This window comes from Motacilla alba, chromosome 3 (genome assembly GCF_015832195.1).
Source record: "Motacilla alba alba isolate MOTALB_02 chromosome 3, Motacilla_alba_V1.0_pri, whole genome shotgun sequence".
NCBI lineage: Eukaryota > Metazoa > Chordata > Aves > Passeriformes > Motacillidae > Motacilla > Motacilla alba.
Genome location: NC_052018.1, coordinates 45,747,269 through 45,769,527, shown reverse-complemented (window position 1 = coordinate 45,769,527; position 22,259 = coordinate 45,747,269). Strand labels below are relative to the sequence as shown.

Here is a 22,259-nt window from a genome sequence, read left to right as displayed (position 1 = left end):
CTCCTGGAAGGATGGATCTGAGTAGATGGGGATATCTGATTAGTGAATCTTTGTTTCCTGATAGTGCATCAGTGCTTAGATGTTATGTGAGATATGGGCAACAGCATCAGTTAACCCAATTGTCTGAACACAGGCAATGTGCCTGAAAAAACAAAATATTGAATTTTTTTAACATAATTTGAGGTGCTTACTTCTAGTGTACCTTGGGTATCTAAAAAGATGAGAGGTGCAATTTCAGTAACACATTTTTCTTTCTTCTAGTTGAAGGTATTTCCTCTTCTCAGGATACTGAGTGTTGTGAATACTATTTTTCTATACCTAAAGCTGTTTATACAGTAGCCAAACAATTAAGATACCTACTGGAGCCTGTGAGTTTGATCTCTAGAACCAGCCAGCTATTTTCTTGTGCTATGTCCTTTAGTGCAGGGCTTTTTATCTTGTATATGATCCTTGGATACACTTTAACAAGAGCAGTTAAAAACTGGTACAGTTAATTCAGTGAGATACTTAAGGCACATTTGTTATTTTTGATAGTTCTGTAGGTAGTGAGTAAAATATTCCATTTTTCAGTTATATAAAAAATTCATGTAAACATTCTGAAAGCAGCCCTATCTTTGATTCTTAATGAGTGTATTTTTAATGAAGAAGAAACACAAGTAAAGAAAAAAAAAACAACGGTATGGGCAGTGCATGCGTAAAGAAAACTTTCCAAGTGCAATTTGCATGCACAGTCATACAGAACTGTGCTGCTTTTCATGTTGCTGTTAATGATATTCATTAATCTGTAAAATTGCTTCATTATCATCCATCAAAACTCTTCTTGTAACTTCTCGTCAAATATTTACCTGAACAGATACCAGCAATACTACTGTTAAAATTTGTGCCTCTGTTTTTCTGTATTATTTTTTTGTCTCCTGTTGTAAGTCTCTTGGAGATACCAGTCTTAATGAGTAGACAGAAAGTGGGAAGCTGCTGATGTTCTCACCTGTATATGAGAAATTGAAAAGCCTCATTAAATGGTGAAAGATTGAAGACTGAATTGATTAGGGTGAAATGTAATAGAAAGTGCAAATGTCAAAAGAAGCATTTTTATCCACAGAAGAGTGCATGAGAAAACCTGAGAAGCCCTGACTGACCTAGACAATAATTGCCAAGCAAAACAGAATCTGAATTCTGTAAAGGCAAATTTGCTATTAGTCTGTATCAGATGAAGTATTCCTGAAATAGCTAGAAATAAAATAGTGCCATTTTACAAAACAGTGGAAAAGTCTATTGTAAAATTTTATATTCAGAAACCATATTTTATAATATCTTATTATTTATTATAATATACTATAATTATATATATTATTTATTTTTAATTATATGAATGTAATGCATGCAGCTAAGGAGTAGGATTTTGATTTATTTGATGCACACAAGTTTGAAGGAGTTGTGACACACCCCCCATGTTAAGTACATCAGAGGGTAAACACATTGAAGGAAGAAGAGTTACTTAAGATAAATTATAGTTTTGGCAAAAGAACAAGTGTCTATAAGAATAGGCATGAATATGCTTAGGTTGGAAACTGGAAGGAGTGTTTAACCATACAGAGTTTTGTGGTTCTGAAATAGTTTTCCATTGAAGTTTTGTTGCCCTGCAGTAGATACTACCTGGGACTTGGTTAAAGAAGAATCACATGACAGGATGGGCCATATTAGACTTTCTCGCCTCAGTCTGGCTGTGTGTTGCTGGCTGAGAAACACAGGAAAATACCTAAAATTCAGAGAAAATATTAGTTAAAGTAAATGATTATGCATAAACTATTTACTGTAGGAGTAATCATACCTAGCTTTCATAGGTTCAATGACTAAGTTGCAAGAAGGGTTTGAACTTTTAGAGAAGAAGCTTTCACCTGAGCATGAGTTCAAGGACAGCAGAGTGCAATTTGAATGCCTATCTTTTAAATACTTAAGGTACTGCAAAGTTATTAGCTATGATTGTACTCCCTTACTTCAGCCTTTGTCATATGATTGTGTGTTAGTTTGCAGGAAAATTGCCTCCAAATAGCTAACCAGAAAATGAATTCTGCACCAATCTATCTTGCTCAGTATTCGTACTCCAACAGTCAACACCAGCAGATGCTTGGAGAAGAGTAAGAACAGGATAATTCTTACTAAAATTCTTTCAGCTTCCGAGTATTTTCATCTTGAAGGTTTTTTAAACTCTTGGGAATTAGTCTGTTTAGGAACCTGCCATGAACTCTCATAGGTGCTTGTCTGTTCTTCCCTTGACTTTGTCATATGAACTTGCATTCAGTGTCCCCTGCATGAAGTCCGTGGTGCTGCTGCTCGTCGTTTGAAGTCCAGCCATGTTTGCTTTGAACCTGTCTCCTCTTACTTTTTTGTGCTATCCATTTGTTCACTTTTTTGGAAGAAAACATGAATACCTAATCTTTATGTAAGATGTTTCCACTAAAGATTTTGAAGGTCTCTGTTACAGTAGCTCTCTTAACACAATTTTTTGCGCACAGAAGCTTTCCATGCATTTGAGCCTTCCAGGTATGGAGACAGTTCGTACCATAGATCCTTCTTGCCCTCTTGGAACCTTTTCCACCCTCTACTGAGAGGAGCAAGCAGAAGCTTCATGTAATATTTAAAGTGTGGAACAAGTGTAATTTTATAGAATTATATAGAATTTTTATTTTTCTGTTTGATACTCTTTCTTAATATTCCCTAATTTGCATAATGCTTCTTGAATTTTCTAATTTGCATTTTTAGTATGGCCAAGCACCAAACTGATGCTTTCATGGAATTATCTCTTCTGTTCCTTAGTGTTACTACTCAGAGCTTCTTGTTTTATATATGAAGCCAGGATTAGTTTTCCATACATGTATCATTTTACATTAATCTAAATTGAATTTCACTAGGATGGTCCCTCAGACTGATAAGCATTTTTGCTGGTCTTTAAGGCACTCCTCTTTACTACCTTGTAGTATGTACAATCAGTAGATTTTCTCACCTGGCTGAAGAATTGCTACCCCTTTCTCCTTGCCATGTTACTTATGAATATGTTAAACAGGACAGTTCCCAGTGCAGCCCCCTGTGCAAGTGACTTCCCTCCACTGCGAGAGTTGAGTCTGAACCCTGATCTTGTGATTCCTCTATTTTAATCAGTTACTTTTCCCCAACCTTTGCTTTCATGTCTCAGTGTTTACTTTGCTGAAAAAAACTTTAGTGAGGAATTTTGTTTACAGCCTTCTTTAAAAGGTGAGTAGGCTGCGTGAGCCAGATCACCCTTGTGCATGAGTGTAAGTTCTTCTTTATTGAAGATCTGGACAAGGCTCTCTCAAGTCAGTTTGCAGATGACACCAACTTGGGCACGAGTGTTGATCTGCTGGAGGGCAGGAAGGCTCTACAGCAGGATCTGGACAAGCTGGATGTAGAGGCTAAGGCCAGTTGTACAGGGTTCCACAAGGTGAAGTGCTCACTCTTGGGTCACAGCACTTCAGGCTGGGGCAGAGTGGCTGGAAAGCTGCCCAGTGGAAGAGGAGAGGACCTAGGGGTGCTGCTCAGCAGGGGCTGAACATGATCCAGCTGTGCCCAGATAACCACTTTGGCTTGTATCAGACATAGTGTGGCCAGTAGGACCAGGGCAGTGGTTGTCTGCCTATATTCAGCACTGATGAGGTCGCATGCCAATGATTGCTTGTTTTATCATGCTAACCATGAAACAACCTCTAATCTGAAAGACCTAAAAAATGTAATATTTGTTTTGTTGTTTTTTTTTTCCATCTACATAATTGTTTAAAGCAATTTAATGCTCTACAGTTGCTACATCTCTGATGTCTGTTAGCAACTGATGCATCTGTTATAATTGGTGTCGCTATCATGGTTGGCAGGTAGCAATATGCAGCAAAACCTTTTATTCCTGTCTATTATTTCAATCCAGCTTGTTTGCTAGTCATTGAAATGCTAGTTTGTTACTTAGATTTGACTTCAAACTCTCTATTACATAATTCTGTTATCACTGCTTGTATATTTTTTGTTCCCAGGCTTCCTTCCACAGAGTTTCTAATATGCCTGATGTATTAATGTTTTTATTTAGGACAAAAACTTGATGTAAAATGGTCCGGTGAATTTTCAATTCCTGTTCTAATGCTGAAAGTATAAATAATGTCTTCTAAATTATTCATGCATCCATAAATATTGAAACATAGGCATTAATAATTTGATAAAATTAAGCATTTAAAACACATTTTAAAATGTAATTGTATATAAAATGTAAGAAAAGAAAAAAGGCAAGGAGAAGTACAAAATTATATGTCTTCAGTGCTATGCACTGGAAGTATGAGCTGTATAGTACATGCTGTTAATGTAGAAACACTGGTAATGTAGAAATATGCAAATGTGTACTTTTTCCAGCTCTTCTGTTGAAAGCCCAGAATAGTAAAATGGAACAAATAGCTGAACACATCAGCCAGAATAGTAACATTAGAATAATATACTTGACAGAACGTTTTTGTTTGAAATGTATTCTCTGTCATTATAATGGGAAAATAATTTTTTGTTCAAAAAAAGGAAATGGCATTTTACCTTAATTAGGAAAAAAACCCAAAAAACAACCAAATGCATAATAAACATTTCCTCCTTCTGATCTCCAGTATTAAGTGAGTCCAGTGCCAGTAGGTCAGGATTCCGCAGTTATTTGAAATTTGACCTCCAAAACTAAAGGAGATTTTCAGGGCAGGAGTTGTGTAATTCCCCATCTAGCACTAAATAGCATCTCAACATGATACTGCAGTAAAAATAATAATAAGCACAAAAAGAGAACCTTCACAATTTTCAACACTGCTTCTTTACCCTTTGTTCTGTGTGCTCTACTAGGAGCTCAAATAATTTGGCCTTCTTTGGATTAATTTTATCCAATTTTAAAACCCTGAAGACTTTAGAATTATCCTAGAAGGATTTGTAGTGTGGTCTCTACCTATACAGACTTAGAGCGTGGTGTTTTGAAGCAGTTAGCCCATGCATGAACTAGGGATGCCTTGTGAAAGTTCTTTAATCCATGCCTCAGAAGACTTTTCAGCTGATCTCTGGAATTTGCGGAATACTTAAGATTAACCATCCTCATTTCAGTGAACAAGCTCCAGGAAGCTTGCAGTTTAAATAATGAGAATGACATAAGTACTCTCTGTGTTCCCTCCCCCACCCACTAAGTTCTTTGTTTGAAATTCAGCCAGCTCTTCAGAGCTATATGATAAAGTCCTTCCCTTTCCTTTATATTTTTGTATTGTCACTTTCTAATTATTTTAGACATAGTTCCATTAACAAATGAGGAAATCTGTAGTACAGAGGAGCAAGCAGTAGCTTCATGCTTCATTTGTATAGCATCTCTAAAGAGTGTCTTTTAATACTAAAAGAAGTATCAGGCTTTCTTTACACATAGTATGCACCAAGTCAAAGATAATAATTTAATATTATTGAATACTGAATATAATGTTAGTGTCCTCTTTTCAATAGGAAAATTTAAGTGAATAGTCCAGTTGCATTACCAGTTAATAATTTAATTTCTGTCTGTACAATATTTGTAACAATTTGCCTCACAGGTAGTAGATATTTGTTGTCAGCTCAGTACATCAGCAGACACCACTGACAGTTTAAGCTAAATTTGCCAGAGCTTGTGTGATTGAAGCTTTGAGTCAGGCATAAAACCAAGGCACATTTTTCTGAGGGTTAGATTGTTTCCCTAGATGAGCTATTTTTGTTGTGATAACTCTCCCCCCACCCCCCACCACACCTCCATCTTTCTCCTGTGTTTTCCCAGTATTTTTTATTTGTGGCAATAATATTTATTTAAAGGTGTAATGAAATATACTCATTCTCAAGTATGCAGGTGGCCTGTAGTTTTTGTGAAATGTTGCAACAAGTTTCTTTGGGAAAGCTTACCAGACTTCTTAAGACACCTGTGGATGTTTCTAAGGATGGGTTAACTGAGCATTTGCCGGTAATAACTTGAGCATAATTGATCCTCCCTCTAATTTGTAGTGGAAGATTGGACTGTAGATGACCTGAAAATTTTCCTTGCTTTTACTCAGGTCTATGGTTCTTCAAGTCTTTTAAAGCTCTCACAGGAGCACTCAGGGTTTGCTCACTGTGGGCTCTTGCAGTCTTCAGTCTCCTGAGCATCTGGATGTGTTCAACACAGAGAGATCTTGTTGAATGACCTCTGCAGAGTAGGAGGCTGAAGGGAGGAGTAGCAGAAGTTGCCTTTGCTGCTGTCTCTTTTCCCCTCAGAAAGTCTGGAGGGGTTAGGAAAGCAAACAGGGATTCAAAAAGTGCTCTGGTAAACATGGCTGATTAAAGAGTTCATCTGTCAAGTTGTGGTCTCTCCAAAGTGACTTAAACCAGCAAGAAATTCTGCCAGCTGTCCCTAGGCAATTCTTCTTTGAGAAGTGCTGGCAGAGCTCCTTGTGGGTTTTTTGCACAGAAGTACAGAGTGGAGTGACTTTGTCTTGAAGGAGATGTCAGGGCTTCCTGAAGTGAAGGTGAAGTCTCTGGGTAAGGGTGCTTTCATGCTGAGGAACTCGGCCTGTAGAGCCACTTCAGCAGGCTTCATGCCCTTTGTAGTTGACTGATGTCCAGGAGTGCCCACCATCACATGTTCAGTACTATTTCAGTGATCCTGACCAGATGCTTAAAGGAGAAATTTTTATATTTTTTTTTTAGAATTGGTGTTCTTGTCTGCAGTTATTTTTAGAAAAACAGGTGACCTTCGAGAAAGCTGGAAGTAGCAGTGAAAAAACTGAGGCCCCTTGAAGACAAAAAATATTGGTTTCATGCTGACTTCTGAGAAGTGTGGGAACTTTTTTTCTGCTCATTCAATATTGACTATTAAAAATTTCTAAAAAGACACAATGGTGATTGATAACTATTTAAATGAAACATTCTCAGCAAAGCACCTTCACAGTGAAATTATCTACTTTTGTAGTGAGAAAAGCCTGTTCCTAAAGCTTTTTTATCAGTTTACCTGTTACTGTTGTTATGTTGACTAGGTCGACAAGGAACAAGAATCTCCTCATCCTCAACAGTTTTGCTCATAATCATTTGGCTATTTTGTTTAACTAGGTGACAAGATGCTACTCTTTCTTCAATAAGCAGTAATATTTTTGAGTGATGTCAGTAGTGGGGAGTAATTATGTCTGGGTTAACTTGCAGCCTTCATTAGGAATGACTGTGTGACTACAAGGGCTGGACAATTACTTTAATCCTTTTTATTTATGGACAAGGTTGTCCAAATATTTATACAATGATACTTTATTAGTATATGTGTCAATTCTTGTACAAAGTCACTGTTTGTTACTTTTTTCTACCTTTTCTCTCATATTAACAAAATATTATCCCTGTGGTGATACCTGATATCAAGTGGAAGAAGATGCTTTAGGCTTGTGATGTAGCTTAAATTGTGAAGCAGAGGAGTTGTCTTTTCTGTTGTTTTTGGTTTTGTTTGGTTAGTTGTTTTATTTTTTGTTTTTGTTGTTGTTTTTATTGTTGTTTTGGGGAGGTTTTTTTGGTTAGTTTCTCTTGGATTAGTTCTTTAAAGGAAAGTAAGTTCAATGTATGATCAAGATATAAATTTTGAAACCTCCTTTCTTGTTGCGCTAAAACTCAGATTCCTGTGCTACTCCCTCCCCCTGGCTCATGTACATTGGAATGATCATCTGAACACTCATAGAATAACTTCAAGCACGTGGGAGTTGCCATGCAAGATCAATCTTGGTTCATCTAAACATGTACATGGCAATAATCATCTGAGTTCTTATAGAACTCCCAGCATGTAGGAGTTGCCATGTGAGTTAAATATAAATTATCAACGCTGCTAATTTTCTCAGCCTTTTTAGTCCAGGTTCAGCAGGGAGTTCTGGTAGTATTTTTCACCACAGGAGAATCTAGCTCATTGGGAAGGCTAGGAAACTGAGGTTATGGATTATAAAAACAGATAAATGTGCTGTGTTTTTTCAGAAATGTGCAGAAATTGTATTATGCCAATCCAAGTTAGGTTTTCTTTTTTTCTTTTTTAAATCTTATCTTTGGAACCTTTCATTGCATCTATATATAAATATAAAGCTGTCTTCTCTTAGTGAATAAACATCAGCATCAGTTTTCTCACCAATGTGGTATTCTCTCCTGCTTACTGATGCAGAGCATCTCCAGACTATTAGTAGGAACTCATTATCTGCTCTATTACGTGCATAGCCATGTCTCTTGCAGCATTGATCTGCAAGTAATATAAATGGCATTTGGTGGCTGCTTTAGCTTTTACTTGTTGCATTCAGAAGCATTAATTTATTTCTGATTGAATTAAAGGTAGTATATTTTTTGAGCAAGCTTTTTACTTTCCTACTTGGTTATTTTCTGGTCTTTTGATAAATGTTTTGATTGAAGATCTTGCAGAATAACCACGAGTAACCAAACAGACTTATTATTTGATTGCATCTGTCATTGTGCTATATAGGGTAAGACAAGGATTTTATTTACAATTTTTATTAATAATATTTATTGGGAAAAATAGAAATTTTGCTTTTTTATTATTTCAAATTTGTTGCTAAGAATTTTAGTGGTATAAAAATATTCTCTACTATCATTGAAATCAGGATTTTACTACATAGAAATACTATTTTTAATAATTAATTTTGCTAGTTTTACTTACAAGAAGACTGTTTCAGTTTGTTGGATGAATATTTCCATGAATTTTTGTATGAATCATAGAATCATTTTGATGCAAAATATCTTTAAGATCATGGAGTCCAATCAATAGCCTTTCACTGCCAAGGGCATCACTAAACCATGTCCCCAGTGCCACATTTACATGTCTGTTGAACACCTCCAAGCCTACATCCTCTTCCTACACACTGAGTGACTCAGGTATTCTGTGCCGTAGAACAGCCCATCCTTATGCTGAATCCCATGGGAGATTCCACGTCCATTCTTTTTCTGGGATATCTTCAAATTGTGTGGGTTCCTGGCTGGTGTTTCAATGCACTAATTCCAGACTCCTGAACAGTTTTCTCATCTGTAAGTTAATGAAATAACCTGAATCAATATCCAGAGAACACCTCCTGACTTGAAACAAAGTTCACATGTTAATCAAAGTGTTCTGAACCTCCTTGACTACACAACTTGTCTTCCCACAGAGAGGCATAATTTTTCCTGGTTTTAATTAATTTAAGTTCAGTTATAATATGTTTTAGTTCAGTAAAACCGGAAGGATAATAAAGTATAAAAGTGCAGTTGGAGAGACAGAATTTTTAAAGTTAATATTAATTATTAATCTAGAATGGAATTGGTATATTGCCTTTTGTCATCAAAGGAGTGAATCGTACTTCATTTAATGTTAGGGTCAAGGTTGTGACTAGATTTAAGATGGAACTTGATTAGTTTAGTTAATAAATAGGATTGTACAGCATTGTCTTTTGCATTACATAGGATTAGATTTGTGTTTTAAGCATGATACATCCTACCCAAAATATATACATCATAGGCAGCAAAATCTGTATATTTTCCAAGATTGCTTAATGCTATGTTTATAAATATATTAAGCTTCTCCCTGCCTAATTGAGACATTTGACTTAAGTCACCCACACATTCTTAGAGGTGCTTAATTTGTCTAGGCATGTGGGTAGCTTCCTGAATTCTCTATTATTCCCAGGAGAAGCTTGAAAAAATGGGCTTGGGGATTAGATCTGTGACCAACTTCATCTCATCTGAGAGTGGTCATTACTGTCTCTGACTGAAAACATTTGGTTAGTTATGCCATATTAGAGCATTGAAAAATCCTGGTGCAGCACTCAAGATAGGTGATTTAAACCTATGCCTTCCCCTTTCTAGGGAAGAACGAGCTGAGTAATAGAGGAAAAATGGAAAAGTACCTTTCAAGTGACCAGGACATTCACCTGTAAGGACACATATCTAATATTCAATAATTCTGAAACTGGTTTTATCTAATGAGTATATATATAATGACTATATATATATATAGTCATTATATATATAAAAATATATATGTAGATGTATATACATACATACACATACACATATATACATACACACACACACACATATACACACACACACACACACACACACACACACACATATATATATGTTTTAAGTGCATAATTATTTTCTGGGATTAAGATCCAGGAACTAAATTCTTCCACTTGCAGCTGATATCTCAGTTTCCGGTAAGATTTGACTTCCTTGTTTGCTTGCTTAGTTTCAAATGCCTTCACACAAAAGTGTTCTGTGGCTTAATGCTTTTGATTACTGCAGTAAGGGAGGCATGAATTCATTCCTGTTAATCTTGTGCCCATGCTTTATTCAGTCTTTCCATTTCTTGAGTTAGTTCTTTAAACAACAGGCTGTTGCTCAGGAAGCAAGAATCATCCTACCTTTGGTGCCTGTGCTCCAAAGAGGGTAGACACAGTTAACCTGAAGCCCATGGAGGTCTTTTTGATTTCCTATTTGTTCTGTATGTCCTTGGTTTAAAAAAGAGAAAAAAGTGAATGAAATGGATGGCTCTTTTTAGGCACTTGTGATTCCTGGGCATTCTGTGGAAACTCCAGGATTGAGCTGGCTATGATGATTCCCAGCTGCTGTCCTCAGAGGCAGCTGAAGCGGCTGTGTTGGTGTCTTCACCATGTCCATTTCCTATTTTTTCCTATGCTTGAAACCAGTATTTTGATGACAGCACCAATATTTGATAAGTAGCATTTTATACAGTTCTTGTCTAATACTGTGTTCTTAATTCTCTGAATTTCTACAGTTAGCATATCTTAATTGCAAAAGGAATTACTGAATTTATTGAGTTCTTACATTATCTACCTTTGAGGCATCTTTATTACTTGATAATTATATGTAGTAGTTCAAAGTCTAACAATTCCAAGCTATCTTTTCAGAGCTCCCTGTAGAGACAGCTAAAGATAATCTCATTTCTACATCCCTATTCTTTTACTATCTACTCTCGGCTAAATATTTGTTAAGAGAAAAAGAACCAACTTTATTAACTCCCTTACTAGATCTACCCTTCCTCATGGCTGGATGGGCTAATCTTTTTGCTGTATTGTATCAAGAATAAACCTTCTTTTCCTGTATGTGGTCCCTTGACTCCCTTGAAGGAGCCAGCAGAGATCTGTGTTAAGTCAGTGTTTCCCTTATGATAGAAGGCGCTGTGATTGTCACATGTAATGGGCCTGATGATGTTTTCCTTGCAGATTGAGAACATCTTCTTTTCCTTGATAAATGTATACCTGCGGGTTCTTTGCTCATAGTGACTTAATCCTGCTGATGCCATAAACCATGAAGGTGGACCTTTACTGTCCCTCTATTAAGAAGTTCTGATGGAAGGTGAATGCACAACTGAACACACTCTTCTGACCCAGTGAAGTTCCCTTGAAAAGCTTCCATATGGGACTAGTTTCCCTCTGCTTGAAACTGAGATGGCATCTCCAGTTTGCTAATTGTAGTTTTCATTTGCATGGATTTTGTATTTCCAAGCCCAAATCATTAAGTACCAGGATGTGTGAATTTCACAGTATTCTTCTTTCATGTTTGTGCCTTCAGTTATTTAAGCTGGTAGCTTTAAATAATGATTGCTGAATGCATAGCGCAAAACCAAATAAAAAAATTTAAAAATCAAGTTTCCAAACCTAGAGTCAAGAAAAGGAGGTGAATGCAGTCATTCTTTTTCTATTTGTCTTATTCCTGATTCATCTCAAGTGACTGTTAAATTTAAGAGAAATGTCATAGGGAACAGATATTTGAAATGTTGTTGAGCTCCTGTACATATTGTTAAAATGTATGTCTTTGCAAATGTTATGGGCAGTGGAAAGGTGACAGTGTTAGTTTACATGTAAATAGCTGAAGGAAACCAGAGAGGGAAGGCATTCTACAGATATCCCAATTATGGGAACAGCTTTAGTTAAAGCTCACAAGCAACCATGACACAAACGCCTTGAGAGGAGTATCTTTTATTAGTTCTAATCTTCACCAAAAAATTTAGTTTTCTCACCAATATTTATTCATTTCATGGCAAGAATACTACTCAAACTCAGGCATGGACTGTGAAAATAAATGCTGGCTATAATTGACTTGAGTATTTAAACTTAGGGGAAAATACTTATGTAAATATGAAGACTTCAAATGCTGCTTACAGAATTACAAAGAAATCTAATTTTGTCTGGAAAATGAGTTTTTCTTTATGAGATATTTTAAGGTGTTTAAATTATGGCTTGCAGAAACTATGGAATATTAAAATTAATTTATTAAAATACAGCACATTTAAAAACCTTCAAGCATGTCATCCCTACTTGCTACATAAATTTGCTGAATGTATACTGATTCTTTTATATGATCTTTCATTGATGTTATGACAGAAGGGAACATAACTCACATTCCCTCTTAATAAATATACCCATGACTAGTTTCCTTGATTTTTTGTAGAAATTTATTTATTCACTGGAAGTCATGTAAATCAGGCTAATAGAAAAAACTTCCTGTTGCAAGTTCTAAATGTCATCCTGTAAAGAATCTCATTTCATTCCAGAATAGCTACTTAAAGGACCAGGAGTTTGAGAGTCTGGAACTCAGACTTCAACCTGCAAAGGACATCCAAACAAAAAACTTAATTGGGGGAAGAAATTATTTGCAAGATTGAGTTTATGCAGTTGCTAATTTAGAGTAGGCAATAGCAACAGATGATGTCATAATTAAAAGTATTCACAGAACATAAGAGTATTTGTACTGGAGAGGACCTCTAAAGATAACCTAGTTCCACACCTTCCCCCCTAGGCCATGTTTCTTGGAGCCACATCCAACCTGCTCTTGAACACTTACAGGGATGGGGCATCCCCAGCTTCTCTGGGCAACCTTTCCCAGTGCCTCACCACCCTCACAGTGAAGAATTTCTTCCTAATGTCTCATCTAAACATTAGATATCTATTTAACTATAACTCTTTCATTTAAAGCCATTCTCCCTTCTTCTATCACTACGTGCCCTTGTAGAAAGCTCCTCTCCAGCTCCCTTGCAGCTGCCTTTAGGTACTAGAAGGTGTTGTAGGATCTCCCTAGAGCTGTCTCTCCAGAGTGAACAACCCCAACTCTCACCTGTCTCCATAGGAGAGGTGCTCCAGCTCTCTGATCCACCTCTGTGGTCCTCACCTGGACCCTTCTTTTTTTTTTTTCCTGCTAAATAAGAACAGAAATTTACAACTTAGTAGAATTGCTAGCCCAGAAAGTGTGTCACATCTATAAATACCTGAATGTTACAAACGATGAGAAATAATAATTAAGGTATGTAATCTGAAAGTATAGGCAAACAAAGCTCAGAGAAAATAAGGAGAATTGACACATTTTTGTATGTGTGGTATGTAGTTGGTTGTAAGAGGTTACCCAAGAAATTACAGGAAATGCCCTATTTAAAATGATAATATTTGAATGGAAAAACTATTGTCCCAAATGACACTTCACTGCATAGAAAACCGGCATGTCTGAGTCCTCCAGTCCTTACTTAGCAAATCTTAAACTCACTTCAGTGGGGAGTTTTGTTGTTACAGGAAGTGATGGATGTAATGAGCTGTTTCTAGCCTGCCACAGTATAAATAATTATTAAAATAGTATTTATTTTTATATTTTATATATTATAATAATATAAATCATTATTAAATCATCATGAATGTTTCTGGACTGTGGAATATTTATTAATAGTTCAAAAGCAAACAACTTCTCTGTAGATGTTAATACCTTTTTTCTGCAGTGTGGCTCTTCAAATATGTTAAGTAACATAAATGGCAGTAGACAGGGAAAAATGTTTTTCTGCATTGACATTTTTGGCAACAAATCCTCTTCTCAGGAATTTCATTGTTCGCAAGGGGGGGAAATGAATCTACAAAGAAGCTCAGCTAGTCGTAATAAGATGATTATTACACATCTTTATATCCCACTTGATAGTTGGTATATCTTAATTCTTTCTTTAAAACTGTGAAAAAGAAAATCAGACCAAATAATCTGTCATTTGTGGGTTTGGTATCTAAGCATAAAATGCGTTTAGGCGCTTGGTGTCATAGCATAAAGTGCAGGGAAGATTTCGTTCTTAAATACATGACTCCTTCGTGGCTCTTGCAAATGCGAACGTCACTTCTTCAAATCTCTAATAATGTTTTGAGGCACAAAAAGCTGCTAACAGTCATTTTTGACATCTGTGACTTAGTTTAGTAAGGGAGTACTAGTTAATATAGTGTGTATCACTGGAATTAATATACAGGAACTGCCTAAGTAGCTCCTTCATTGTGTGATGTTTCTTAGTCACAGCTCTCTGTACATTGGTCTAATCACTACTGTAGATTCCCAGCATCATTTATTATTTGATTAATATGTAATTTCTTTCTCAGATTCATCAGTAATATCATCACAACACCCAGACTCTTGTATTCCACTTCCTTCCTTTCCTCACCAATGCACAGCAACTAATTTCTTTCATTTTTGGCACATCATAGTTTAATATTTACCCGTGGTAGCTTGGTACCAAAGGAACAATTATTTCCTAATCACTTGCCTTCGGGGGGTTCTCCACTTGTGTCTGGGGAGAAAGGGCAGTTTGGGAGCGTGTCTGTGTTTCCTTTGTAAGGACAGCCCTGTTGTTAGGGCAGGGCACTGTGTGTTGAATTCTAATGCCTCGGTGCAAGAGCCAGCCTGTTTGGAAGGGGCAGCGTGGGAGGTGTTGGCTGCGAGCAGCAGAGTCCCAGCCTGGGGCTCCCTGGGAGTGAGGAGCTCTGGCTGCTGTCCGGACCATGCCCATGGGGAACGCAGCCGTCCAGCGCCGGAGCCAGGGTGATACACCTCATCCCCCCGGTACCCACCGGCCTGCTTTGCTTAGCAGCCAGGGAGTTCAGGTATCTTTTCTTTAAATATTTATAATTTACTGCCACAAAATATTGTCCATTCCAAAGCAGGTTGTTGTATCCGTGCGACCGAAGTGTATTAGCATTGATTTTTATGTGCATTTGGTAGATTTTGTAAGATTGTTTAAAATTCACGAGTGCTTGTAATAGGTCTTATCCTGGATTGACAGAGGACTATGTAACAGAGGTAACTGTTCATGTATGGAATATTTATTTTCAAGGAAAATTGTAGAAAATTTTCAAAGGTAGCATGTTATGATAAGATATACTTAAACCACAGAGAAGGTACCTTTAGTTCTGGTACTAAGGTTTTGATTTTAAATTAACACTGGGTTAGTTCTCTGTCTCTGTCAAGACTATAATAAAGATCTTTTGTTGCAATCCATCATAGGGCTTTTGTGTTACACACTATACCTAGAAACTGTTAACAGGAAGACTAGATTAATGCGGAGAGAAAAAATGTCATCAGATAAAACATAGGTCTCAAAAAGCAATTTCAAGTTCCATACTGTGTTATGCATTAATACATTTTTAGCCTTTGGGGAAAAGAGAAAAACTTGTAATCAAAAATTAATTTAAGCATTCTTGGCTGTACCTAAATTAGAACCCAGGATACTTCCAAAATTGTTATTAGTCAAATGACCTGACGGGAGCTCACTGGGAGAAAATTAATGATTACAGGGTATTCCGAATAATATTTAGTAATGCTGATAAGAAATTTTGCAGCTCTTTTTCTAATTTTACATATAACAATTTGAAATATTTCTATTTTGAGGTTGCCATATGTGTCTGTACATGTATGTTATGCAAATATATTGTGCATATGCTCTTTATTTTTTAAATTCTTCAAAAAGCTTGATAGAAATACAAGTGTAAGAAGTCACTATTTTTTCTTTATTGATATCTTAACAATAAAGTGAGATGTGGTTTCATATGACTTAAATATTTCTCCATTAATATATGGACAATGGACATATTTGTTTAATTTCATTAATTTTTAAAAATTTCTTTTTTTTTTTTTGTAAACTATCATTGCAATTTTTGCTGGTTTGGGTATAATGATTATCATATTTTCTTGGAACAATTCACAAGATTGATTTTATAAGTCTTCACTGTAACTTAGTGCTATATTGGAAGGAAAGAGATTGGTGATTAGTATTTTGTGCCTTTAGGGTTTGGATTTGAAGAATGCAATTCTATTCTATCCAGTTTCTGGTTATTTACTGTTTTGTAACATTAAAATATAACAGGTTATTGACAGATTGAGTCACCATACCATGTAACAAAAGTTGTAGTTTCAAAATACTAAGAAGTAGAATTATAAGGAAAACTAAGCCTAAATACCAATTAATTCACATCCAACATCTGGAAATCCTTAATGGTGTATTTTAATTTTTAATAGACCTAGGAGAGTTTTTTTCATCAGAAATTTTAGTCTTTGTGTATTCTGTGGTTTTTATGTTATATGTGTTTTGGAAAGAAGCTTTTATACAAAAAAAAATGTGATTATCATTTTCTTATTTCTGTTTTTGCTTAACATACCTAATATGAAGGAAATTTGTAAGTCTAAATGTTTCTTGCAGTAGACCTGCTAAACAGTGTCACATCTAACTTTGTTCATTGAATTTTGTCTGTAAGCCAGAAGTATAACTGGCTTAGTGCCTTATTGCCCCCAGCAGTCCTGCTGTTCAGAGTAGGTAGTGTTGAACCTGATTTGTTTTTAATGTTTTTTCTTTAATTTTTCCAAGAGCATTTTGATTTAAATAACTTCTTTATTAAGGTGAACAGAGATATTTTTACAGTTATTGGCAAGACAATTGCAGTAACGATGGCTGTATTTTTTTTTTTTTTTTTTTTTTTTGCTTTTGCTGCAGATTTGATAAAGTTGACATGAATGATTCAAAAGACATCATAGTAAGATGGAAGCTGTTGGGAAGGTAGTGGGAAATAAAGGAAGTAACATTTGATGCTTAATAAATTAACAAATCAGTAGGTACTTGTTTATATTCTGGAAAATCATAGTTGAAAACAAAGGAAAAAACTTCAGTTATGTGAAATCAAGCTGAGTTTACCCTTGAATAAAGGACCTGTCTTGAAAAGCCACAGTTAGTAAGCTGGTTCACTCTGAATTGTTTGTGAATTCCATTTAATTAATAGGAATTCTGCTTAACTATAGGGATGAGATTTGCAAAATCCGCGCGCTCTTTATTTCACCCTACTGCGTTTTGCACTTGTATCGAGAAAAAGAAACCAATATTGACCTGAATATTCTTTCCTTGTATTTAGGAAAGCTTAAGCTTTTGCTCTGGACTTGTCATCAGAGTGAAATTTGTCATGAGGGTTTGAAGAGAGGAGAGGAGAGGAGAGGAGAGGAGAGGAGAGGAGAGGAGAGGAGAGGAGAGGAGAGGAGAGGAGAGGAGAGGAGAGGAGAGGAGAGGAGAGGAGAGGAGAGGAGAGGAGAGGAGAGGAGAGGAATGTGTAAGTGATGGTGACAATCTCTCCCATCTGCATACTGTGACAAAAGGGGCCAGAGGGAGCCTGAACAAAACACAGGTGGGAGGAATTCCAGACAAGTGAGTGGGGACACTGAGGAAAGGCCAAAGTTAAAGAACGGGATGTAGCCAGTGTGGAAAGGTAAATTATTTTCCCCAGCAGAATGGGAAATGGTGTGCAAGCCCTGAGGTCTGGACTCACAGGGTGGGGAGTGGTTGCTGCCTGCTCTGATGGCGTATTTTGTTACACAGAGCTCATTGACTTGACCCAGATTGCAGCTTCACTCGCTGAAAATATGCTGGTGTTTCCTCTCAAACTTGAGGTAGCCCCTGTAATTATGAACAGATGCATCAACTTTCTCCTCTGAAATGTCGCTGCTGTTTCTGTTAATGAGGTTGTACTTGGGGCATTGCTGCTGGGGACTCGTGTTTTGCGCTGTTGCCCATACTGAGAACTCTGCCATCACCAGAGCCATCTCAGTGACAGTGGCTATTTAAGATTTTCTTGAAAAGCTAATTTATCACAGATAAAGCTCTTAAAAGTCAGCATACAAATTACTAATCTCTCAATTTCTTTCCACCCATAGCTTGTCAAAATTGCCTTTACTTTGACGATACTAATTCATGGTAGTCACAAGCTACATAGGGCTTAAAATACAGCTTTTTCTTTTCCAGTGTAAAAAATTATTGCCCTTTTTTCATTTGTTTAGCTGAATAAATATTAAACTTTTAAATTTTTACAAGGAAGTAGATGTGGCTGTAGTTTGTGTCTGTGATCAATTCCAAATTGATTTCCAAATATTTTTTTGTGTGCTTTAAAGATGAGTGTGCAGGTGTGTGTGCAGGTGTGCATACAGGCATAGGGGAGAATCTGTAGTCATGTGATACACATCTGAGAGAAAATTACTTGGATGGTAGTAGCTGAAAAATAATTTTTTAACACTGTAATGATGCCTTAGAGATTGAGTAGAACTCAAGTCCTACCTGTATTTGTGACTGTGCTCTCTTTTCTGCTTATCTGATGTGACAGATGTGCTGAGATGATTACAGCTCGTTCTGTCAGAGGAAAATACTAATTGCCCCAGACAATTAATACAATACAGAAGTCAGTCAATATTAAATACAGAATAAATATTGCAAATTAATTTAAATATATTTTATAGTTATATGAAATAGGTTGGTTTTCACAATCTGTTAATTACTGTCTTGCTAATAAAATGCTTTCCTATACAATGTTATTGAGCTAGAGCCTTCAGTGACCCATTGACATATTAATCTATCCCCAAATAATCTTATCATCAGTTCAGCAACAGAATATTTAGAGAATATTTTGAGAGATTGTTGTTGTTATTACTTGGGGAACAGTATTTTTCATATTTGTGACTACAAAGGAAATGTGAAATATTTTAGTGGTGACTCTGTGGTTTAATGAAAAAAGAAATTATCAACTTCCATTCCATGCTCTTTATAGGCATTGCTCCTTAGGTTGACCAAACTCCTGTGACTAGAGACAGGACTGTAGGAAACAGCATGAAACAGGGGAGGTTTAGATTGGATATCAGGAAAAGGTTCTTCACCCAGAGCATGGTTGGGCCCAGGAACAGGCTCCCCAGGGAAGTGGTCACAGCACCAAGCCTGTTTGATTTCAAGAAGTTTTTGGACAACACTCTCAGGCACAAGGTGTGATTCTTGGCGTGTCCTGTGCAGGGCCGGGAGTTGGACTTGATGATCATGATGGATTTCTTCCAGCTCAGAATATTCTATGATTCTATATGTGTGTAACAATTTTTTTTAATAGACAATCTAGTTTAGGAGGTCTTAAGATGCCATTGATTCATTTTATGCTCATTCTTAAAGAGCAGTGATGTCAACATCACATTCCAGTAAAATATTCCACATTTATCTTCTTTCACATGTTTTTTTTTATTTGCAATAAAGTATTTTGCTAGTTAGTTGAAGTTAAAAAAAATTTTTGAAAGTGAGTTGCAGAAGACTGAGATTTGAGGGAAATGTTCCAAGGAGAAGGTTTTCCATTCTGTGGCATGGCTCACAAACAGAAAGGATTTCAAAACTGTAATTTTAACACATTTCTGTTGAATTGCCAATTTAAGATATCAGTTGTCATCTTGTCAGATCTGAGATGTATCCTTTAAGGGAGGCTAATTAAAATTAAAATTGTTATGTTGACTCAGCAGTAGGTGGTTGTGGCCTACTTTGTTGAAGGACACCACACTGTAGGTGTCTGTTTCTTCTTAAACTTGTACCTGATCTTGATCTTGCAGTGAGAGCTGCAGAAAAACAAGGAAAACAAATTCTTTGCACATTTGCCTTTCACAGTAGAAAAGTGCATTATAAGAACTTCATCTTTGGATTTTCTGCAACTGGTATGACTTATGATAAGTCTTGTAATACAGTTCAAAAAAAATTGCCAGGAGAATGAGCTTGTTTTTTTTAACTTATGCAATTCTGATTTTACCAGATTTGTTAACACATTTAAGTTTTTTTATTAGCTTGTGTGTAACGTAGATGCAGTTAGTACATGATTATGTAAGCAAATATAAAAACTATTATATATTCTATTTGTGTTTCCTAGGGTGGGTGGGGGAAGTGTTAAATTGATTGTTGCATTTGAAACTGTGGTCTGTTCTGCCAGCAGCTGGAACATGATCAATTAAATGGGGCATATGAAAGGCATTGCTGTTTAACATTGTTAAAGGAAAATTACAAGTAATATTGTAGTACTGAGGTGTAAAAATATACTCTAGAAATGGCTGGAAATCAATTTGACTCCATCAAAGCAAGGGCATGCAGTGATAGATTATTAGCATGTTATAGAAAAAATAATAGATTAATATCTTTCATTAATGCTAAGAAAATAATGACATTTTTAGTAAGGATGAAATGTAACCTAATCAGAAGTAAACTGTCATTGATAAAAACCATGTGATCATGAAATTTCCTTAGTCTTCTGAAAATGAAGCTTAAGTGTAATTTAATTTTTAGTTAAACTGTGGGGCAGGTCACTTCCTTATACCGACCTTATTGTTGTGCTTTCATTCCTACTTGTCTTCCAATATTCATTAGAAAACCTGAATTGTTTCTGTGATTACATCTCAGATTTTTCACAAGCTTCTAGTAAGTCATGTAAAATTTCTCCACACATCTTGCAATTCTGAAATATTTCAGAAGGGTGATGAAGGGAAAGTGGTAGCTTGTTTCCTACCCCAGTGCTCCCCAGGGTCTTGAGCACCAGCAGCTGGGGACGCTGTCCTGCTCGGAGCCAGGGGCTGTGGCCATGGGGGCAGGTTCCCTGAGAGCAGGTTTGTGAGCTGCTGCAGCAGTGCTGGAGAACTGTGAGACAGAGAAGTCTCACTCACCCCCTAAGATCCCTAATAGCTGAGGAGGACTGTGCAACACACTCAGCAGCTTGCTTTTTGATAAGACGTGTGGTCAAATCTCATTAAGGCTGTTCTTCTGAAAACATTTTAAATAGCTCTCTTCAGTGTTGTTCTGCTAGTTTTTTAAGTAATAGGAACTAATTGAAAAGCAACTCAAGCATTTTACCTAATTCCTGAAAAGTCACGTATGAAAGCATAGGAGCTTAACAAAAACATTAGGCATAACTGTTGTGTACACACAGTTGTATTCTGTACTCATACTCAAAGCATATGTGAGGGGGATGAGCTTGTGCCAGCCATTGTGCAACTGAAGCAGCAAAGGGTTTTGCAAAGAAGATTAGAGTTGGCTTCTCAAGTGGATTCAGAGTGCTTCAAAGGATGTCTAGGAAGTGGGGCAGAAGAGTTTTCAATAGTGGCTCTCCAGAAGACATCGGCATCTCTTTGTAAAGAGGAGTTTCATTTTAAGATCACGATGGAGTAAAGTACTTCCAGCTAACTGCGTGCAAACTAGTGCCACTTCACTTCGGAAGAGCTGCCTCCCCAGATTTGCATGGAATTGCAGGGAAGAGGAGGTGGTTGTGGTTGAGGATTGCCTTGCCTTCCTGAGCTCTGAGCCGGGAAGCAGCGGAGCTGAGGGGAGGGAGACCTGTGTGAAGGGAGAGCTGTAAACCTCTGAGGAGGTGTCATGTAACCTCTCAACCGAGGGTTCCTCTTCTGCACTGACAAGCTGCTTCTCCCTTCTGCCTGGCTGGGGTTACGAACGCTTTCCGGGGCTTACTTGGGAGTGACACGGTAACAGGATTTCATGATCTAGGAATGAATTTTGCCTTAGCTGCCCCAGTGGCTTGAGTAATGCATAGTTTGGGAGCTGGGGTCGGTGGGAAGGAGTGGGGGGGAGGATGTGTGCATTTTATTTTGCATTTCGCCTAACGGATATAAAAGATTGTAACAATGCCTTTTTTGTTTTTTCCTCTTTCACAGCTCTAAAGCTATATAATAAACATAGTGATTTCAGATTTTTTCAGCTTTCTTGTTATGAACTACTGTAGGAAAAATATCTTTTATCGGAGTGAAGAAATTGTGTGAGTACAGTAAAGTTCCATTTGCTGTTGCACACCTGTTACTCCCTGTGTTGGGATCACTAGTTACAATTGGGAAGGAATCATCAAGATCTTCTAGTGGTTGCAACAAACTGCAAAGAATATGAGGTCCGTAGTGGACAAATTACCAGCAGGTACTTTCGTTGTATAGAGCATCCTGTGGCAATTAGTTTCAGAATTTATTAAACATTGTGTGAAATGCCTTTTCCTTTGTATTACATTTGATTAAGTGGTATTTTCCTTTGTTGCCTCCCTCGTTTTGTTTCTGTAGGAATCTGGTAAACATCCTCTCTTTAGGCTTTGCATAGTTTTCAAATGTTAAGAATATTTTTG

At 36.7% G+C, this 22,259-nt stretch overlaps 1 protein-coding gene across 6 annotated transcripts in view; it reads left to right on the top strand.

Annotated features, from left to right (window-relative positions):
• The window catches only part of WASF1 (WASP family member 1), an 86,714-nt gene that overhangs the window by 33,670 nt on the left and 30,785 nt on the right, over window positions 1-22,259 (top strand). Inside the window, exon 1 of one of the 6 annotated variants that reach the window (XM_038131330.1) lies at window positions 13,760-14,927. The exons of the other annotated variants lie outside the window; for them this stretch is intronic. The gene's annotated coding sequence lies outside the window, so the exon portion shown is untranslated. Of the gene's footprint in view, window positions 1-13,759; window positions 14,928-22,259 lie in introns of those variants that run through there. 6 annotated transcript variants of the gene reach the window in all.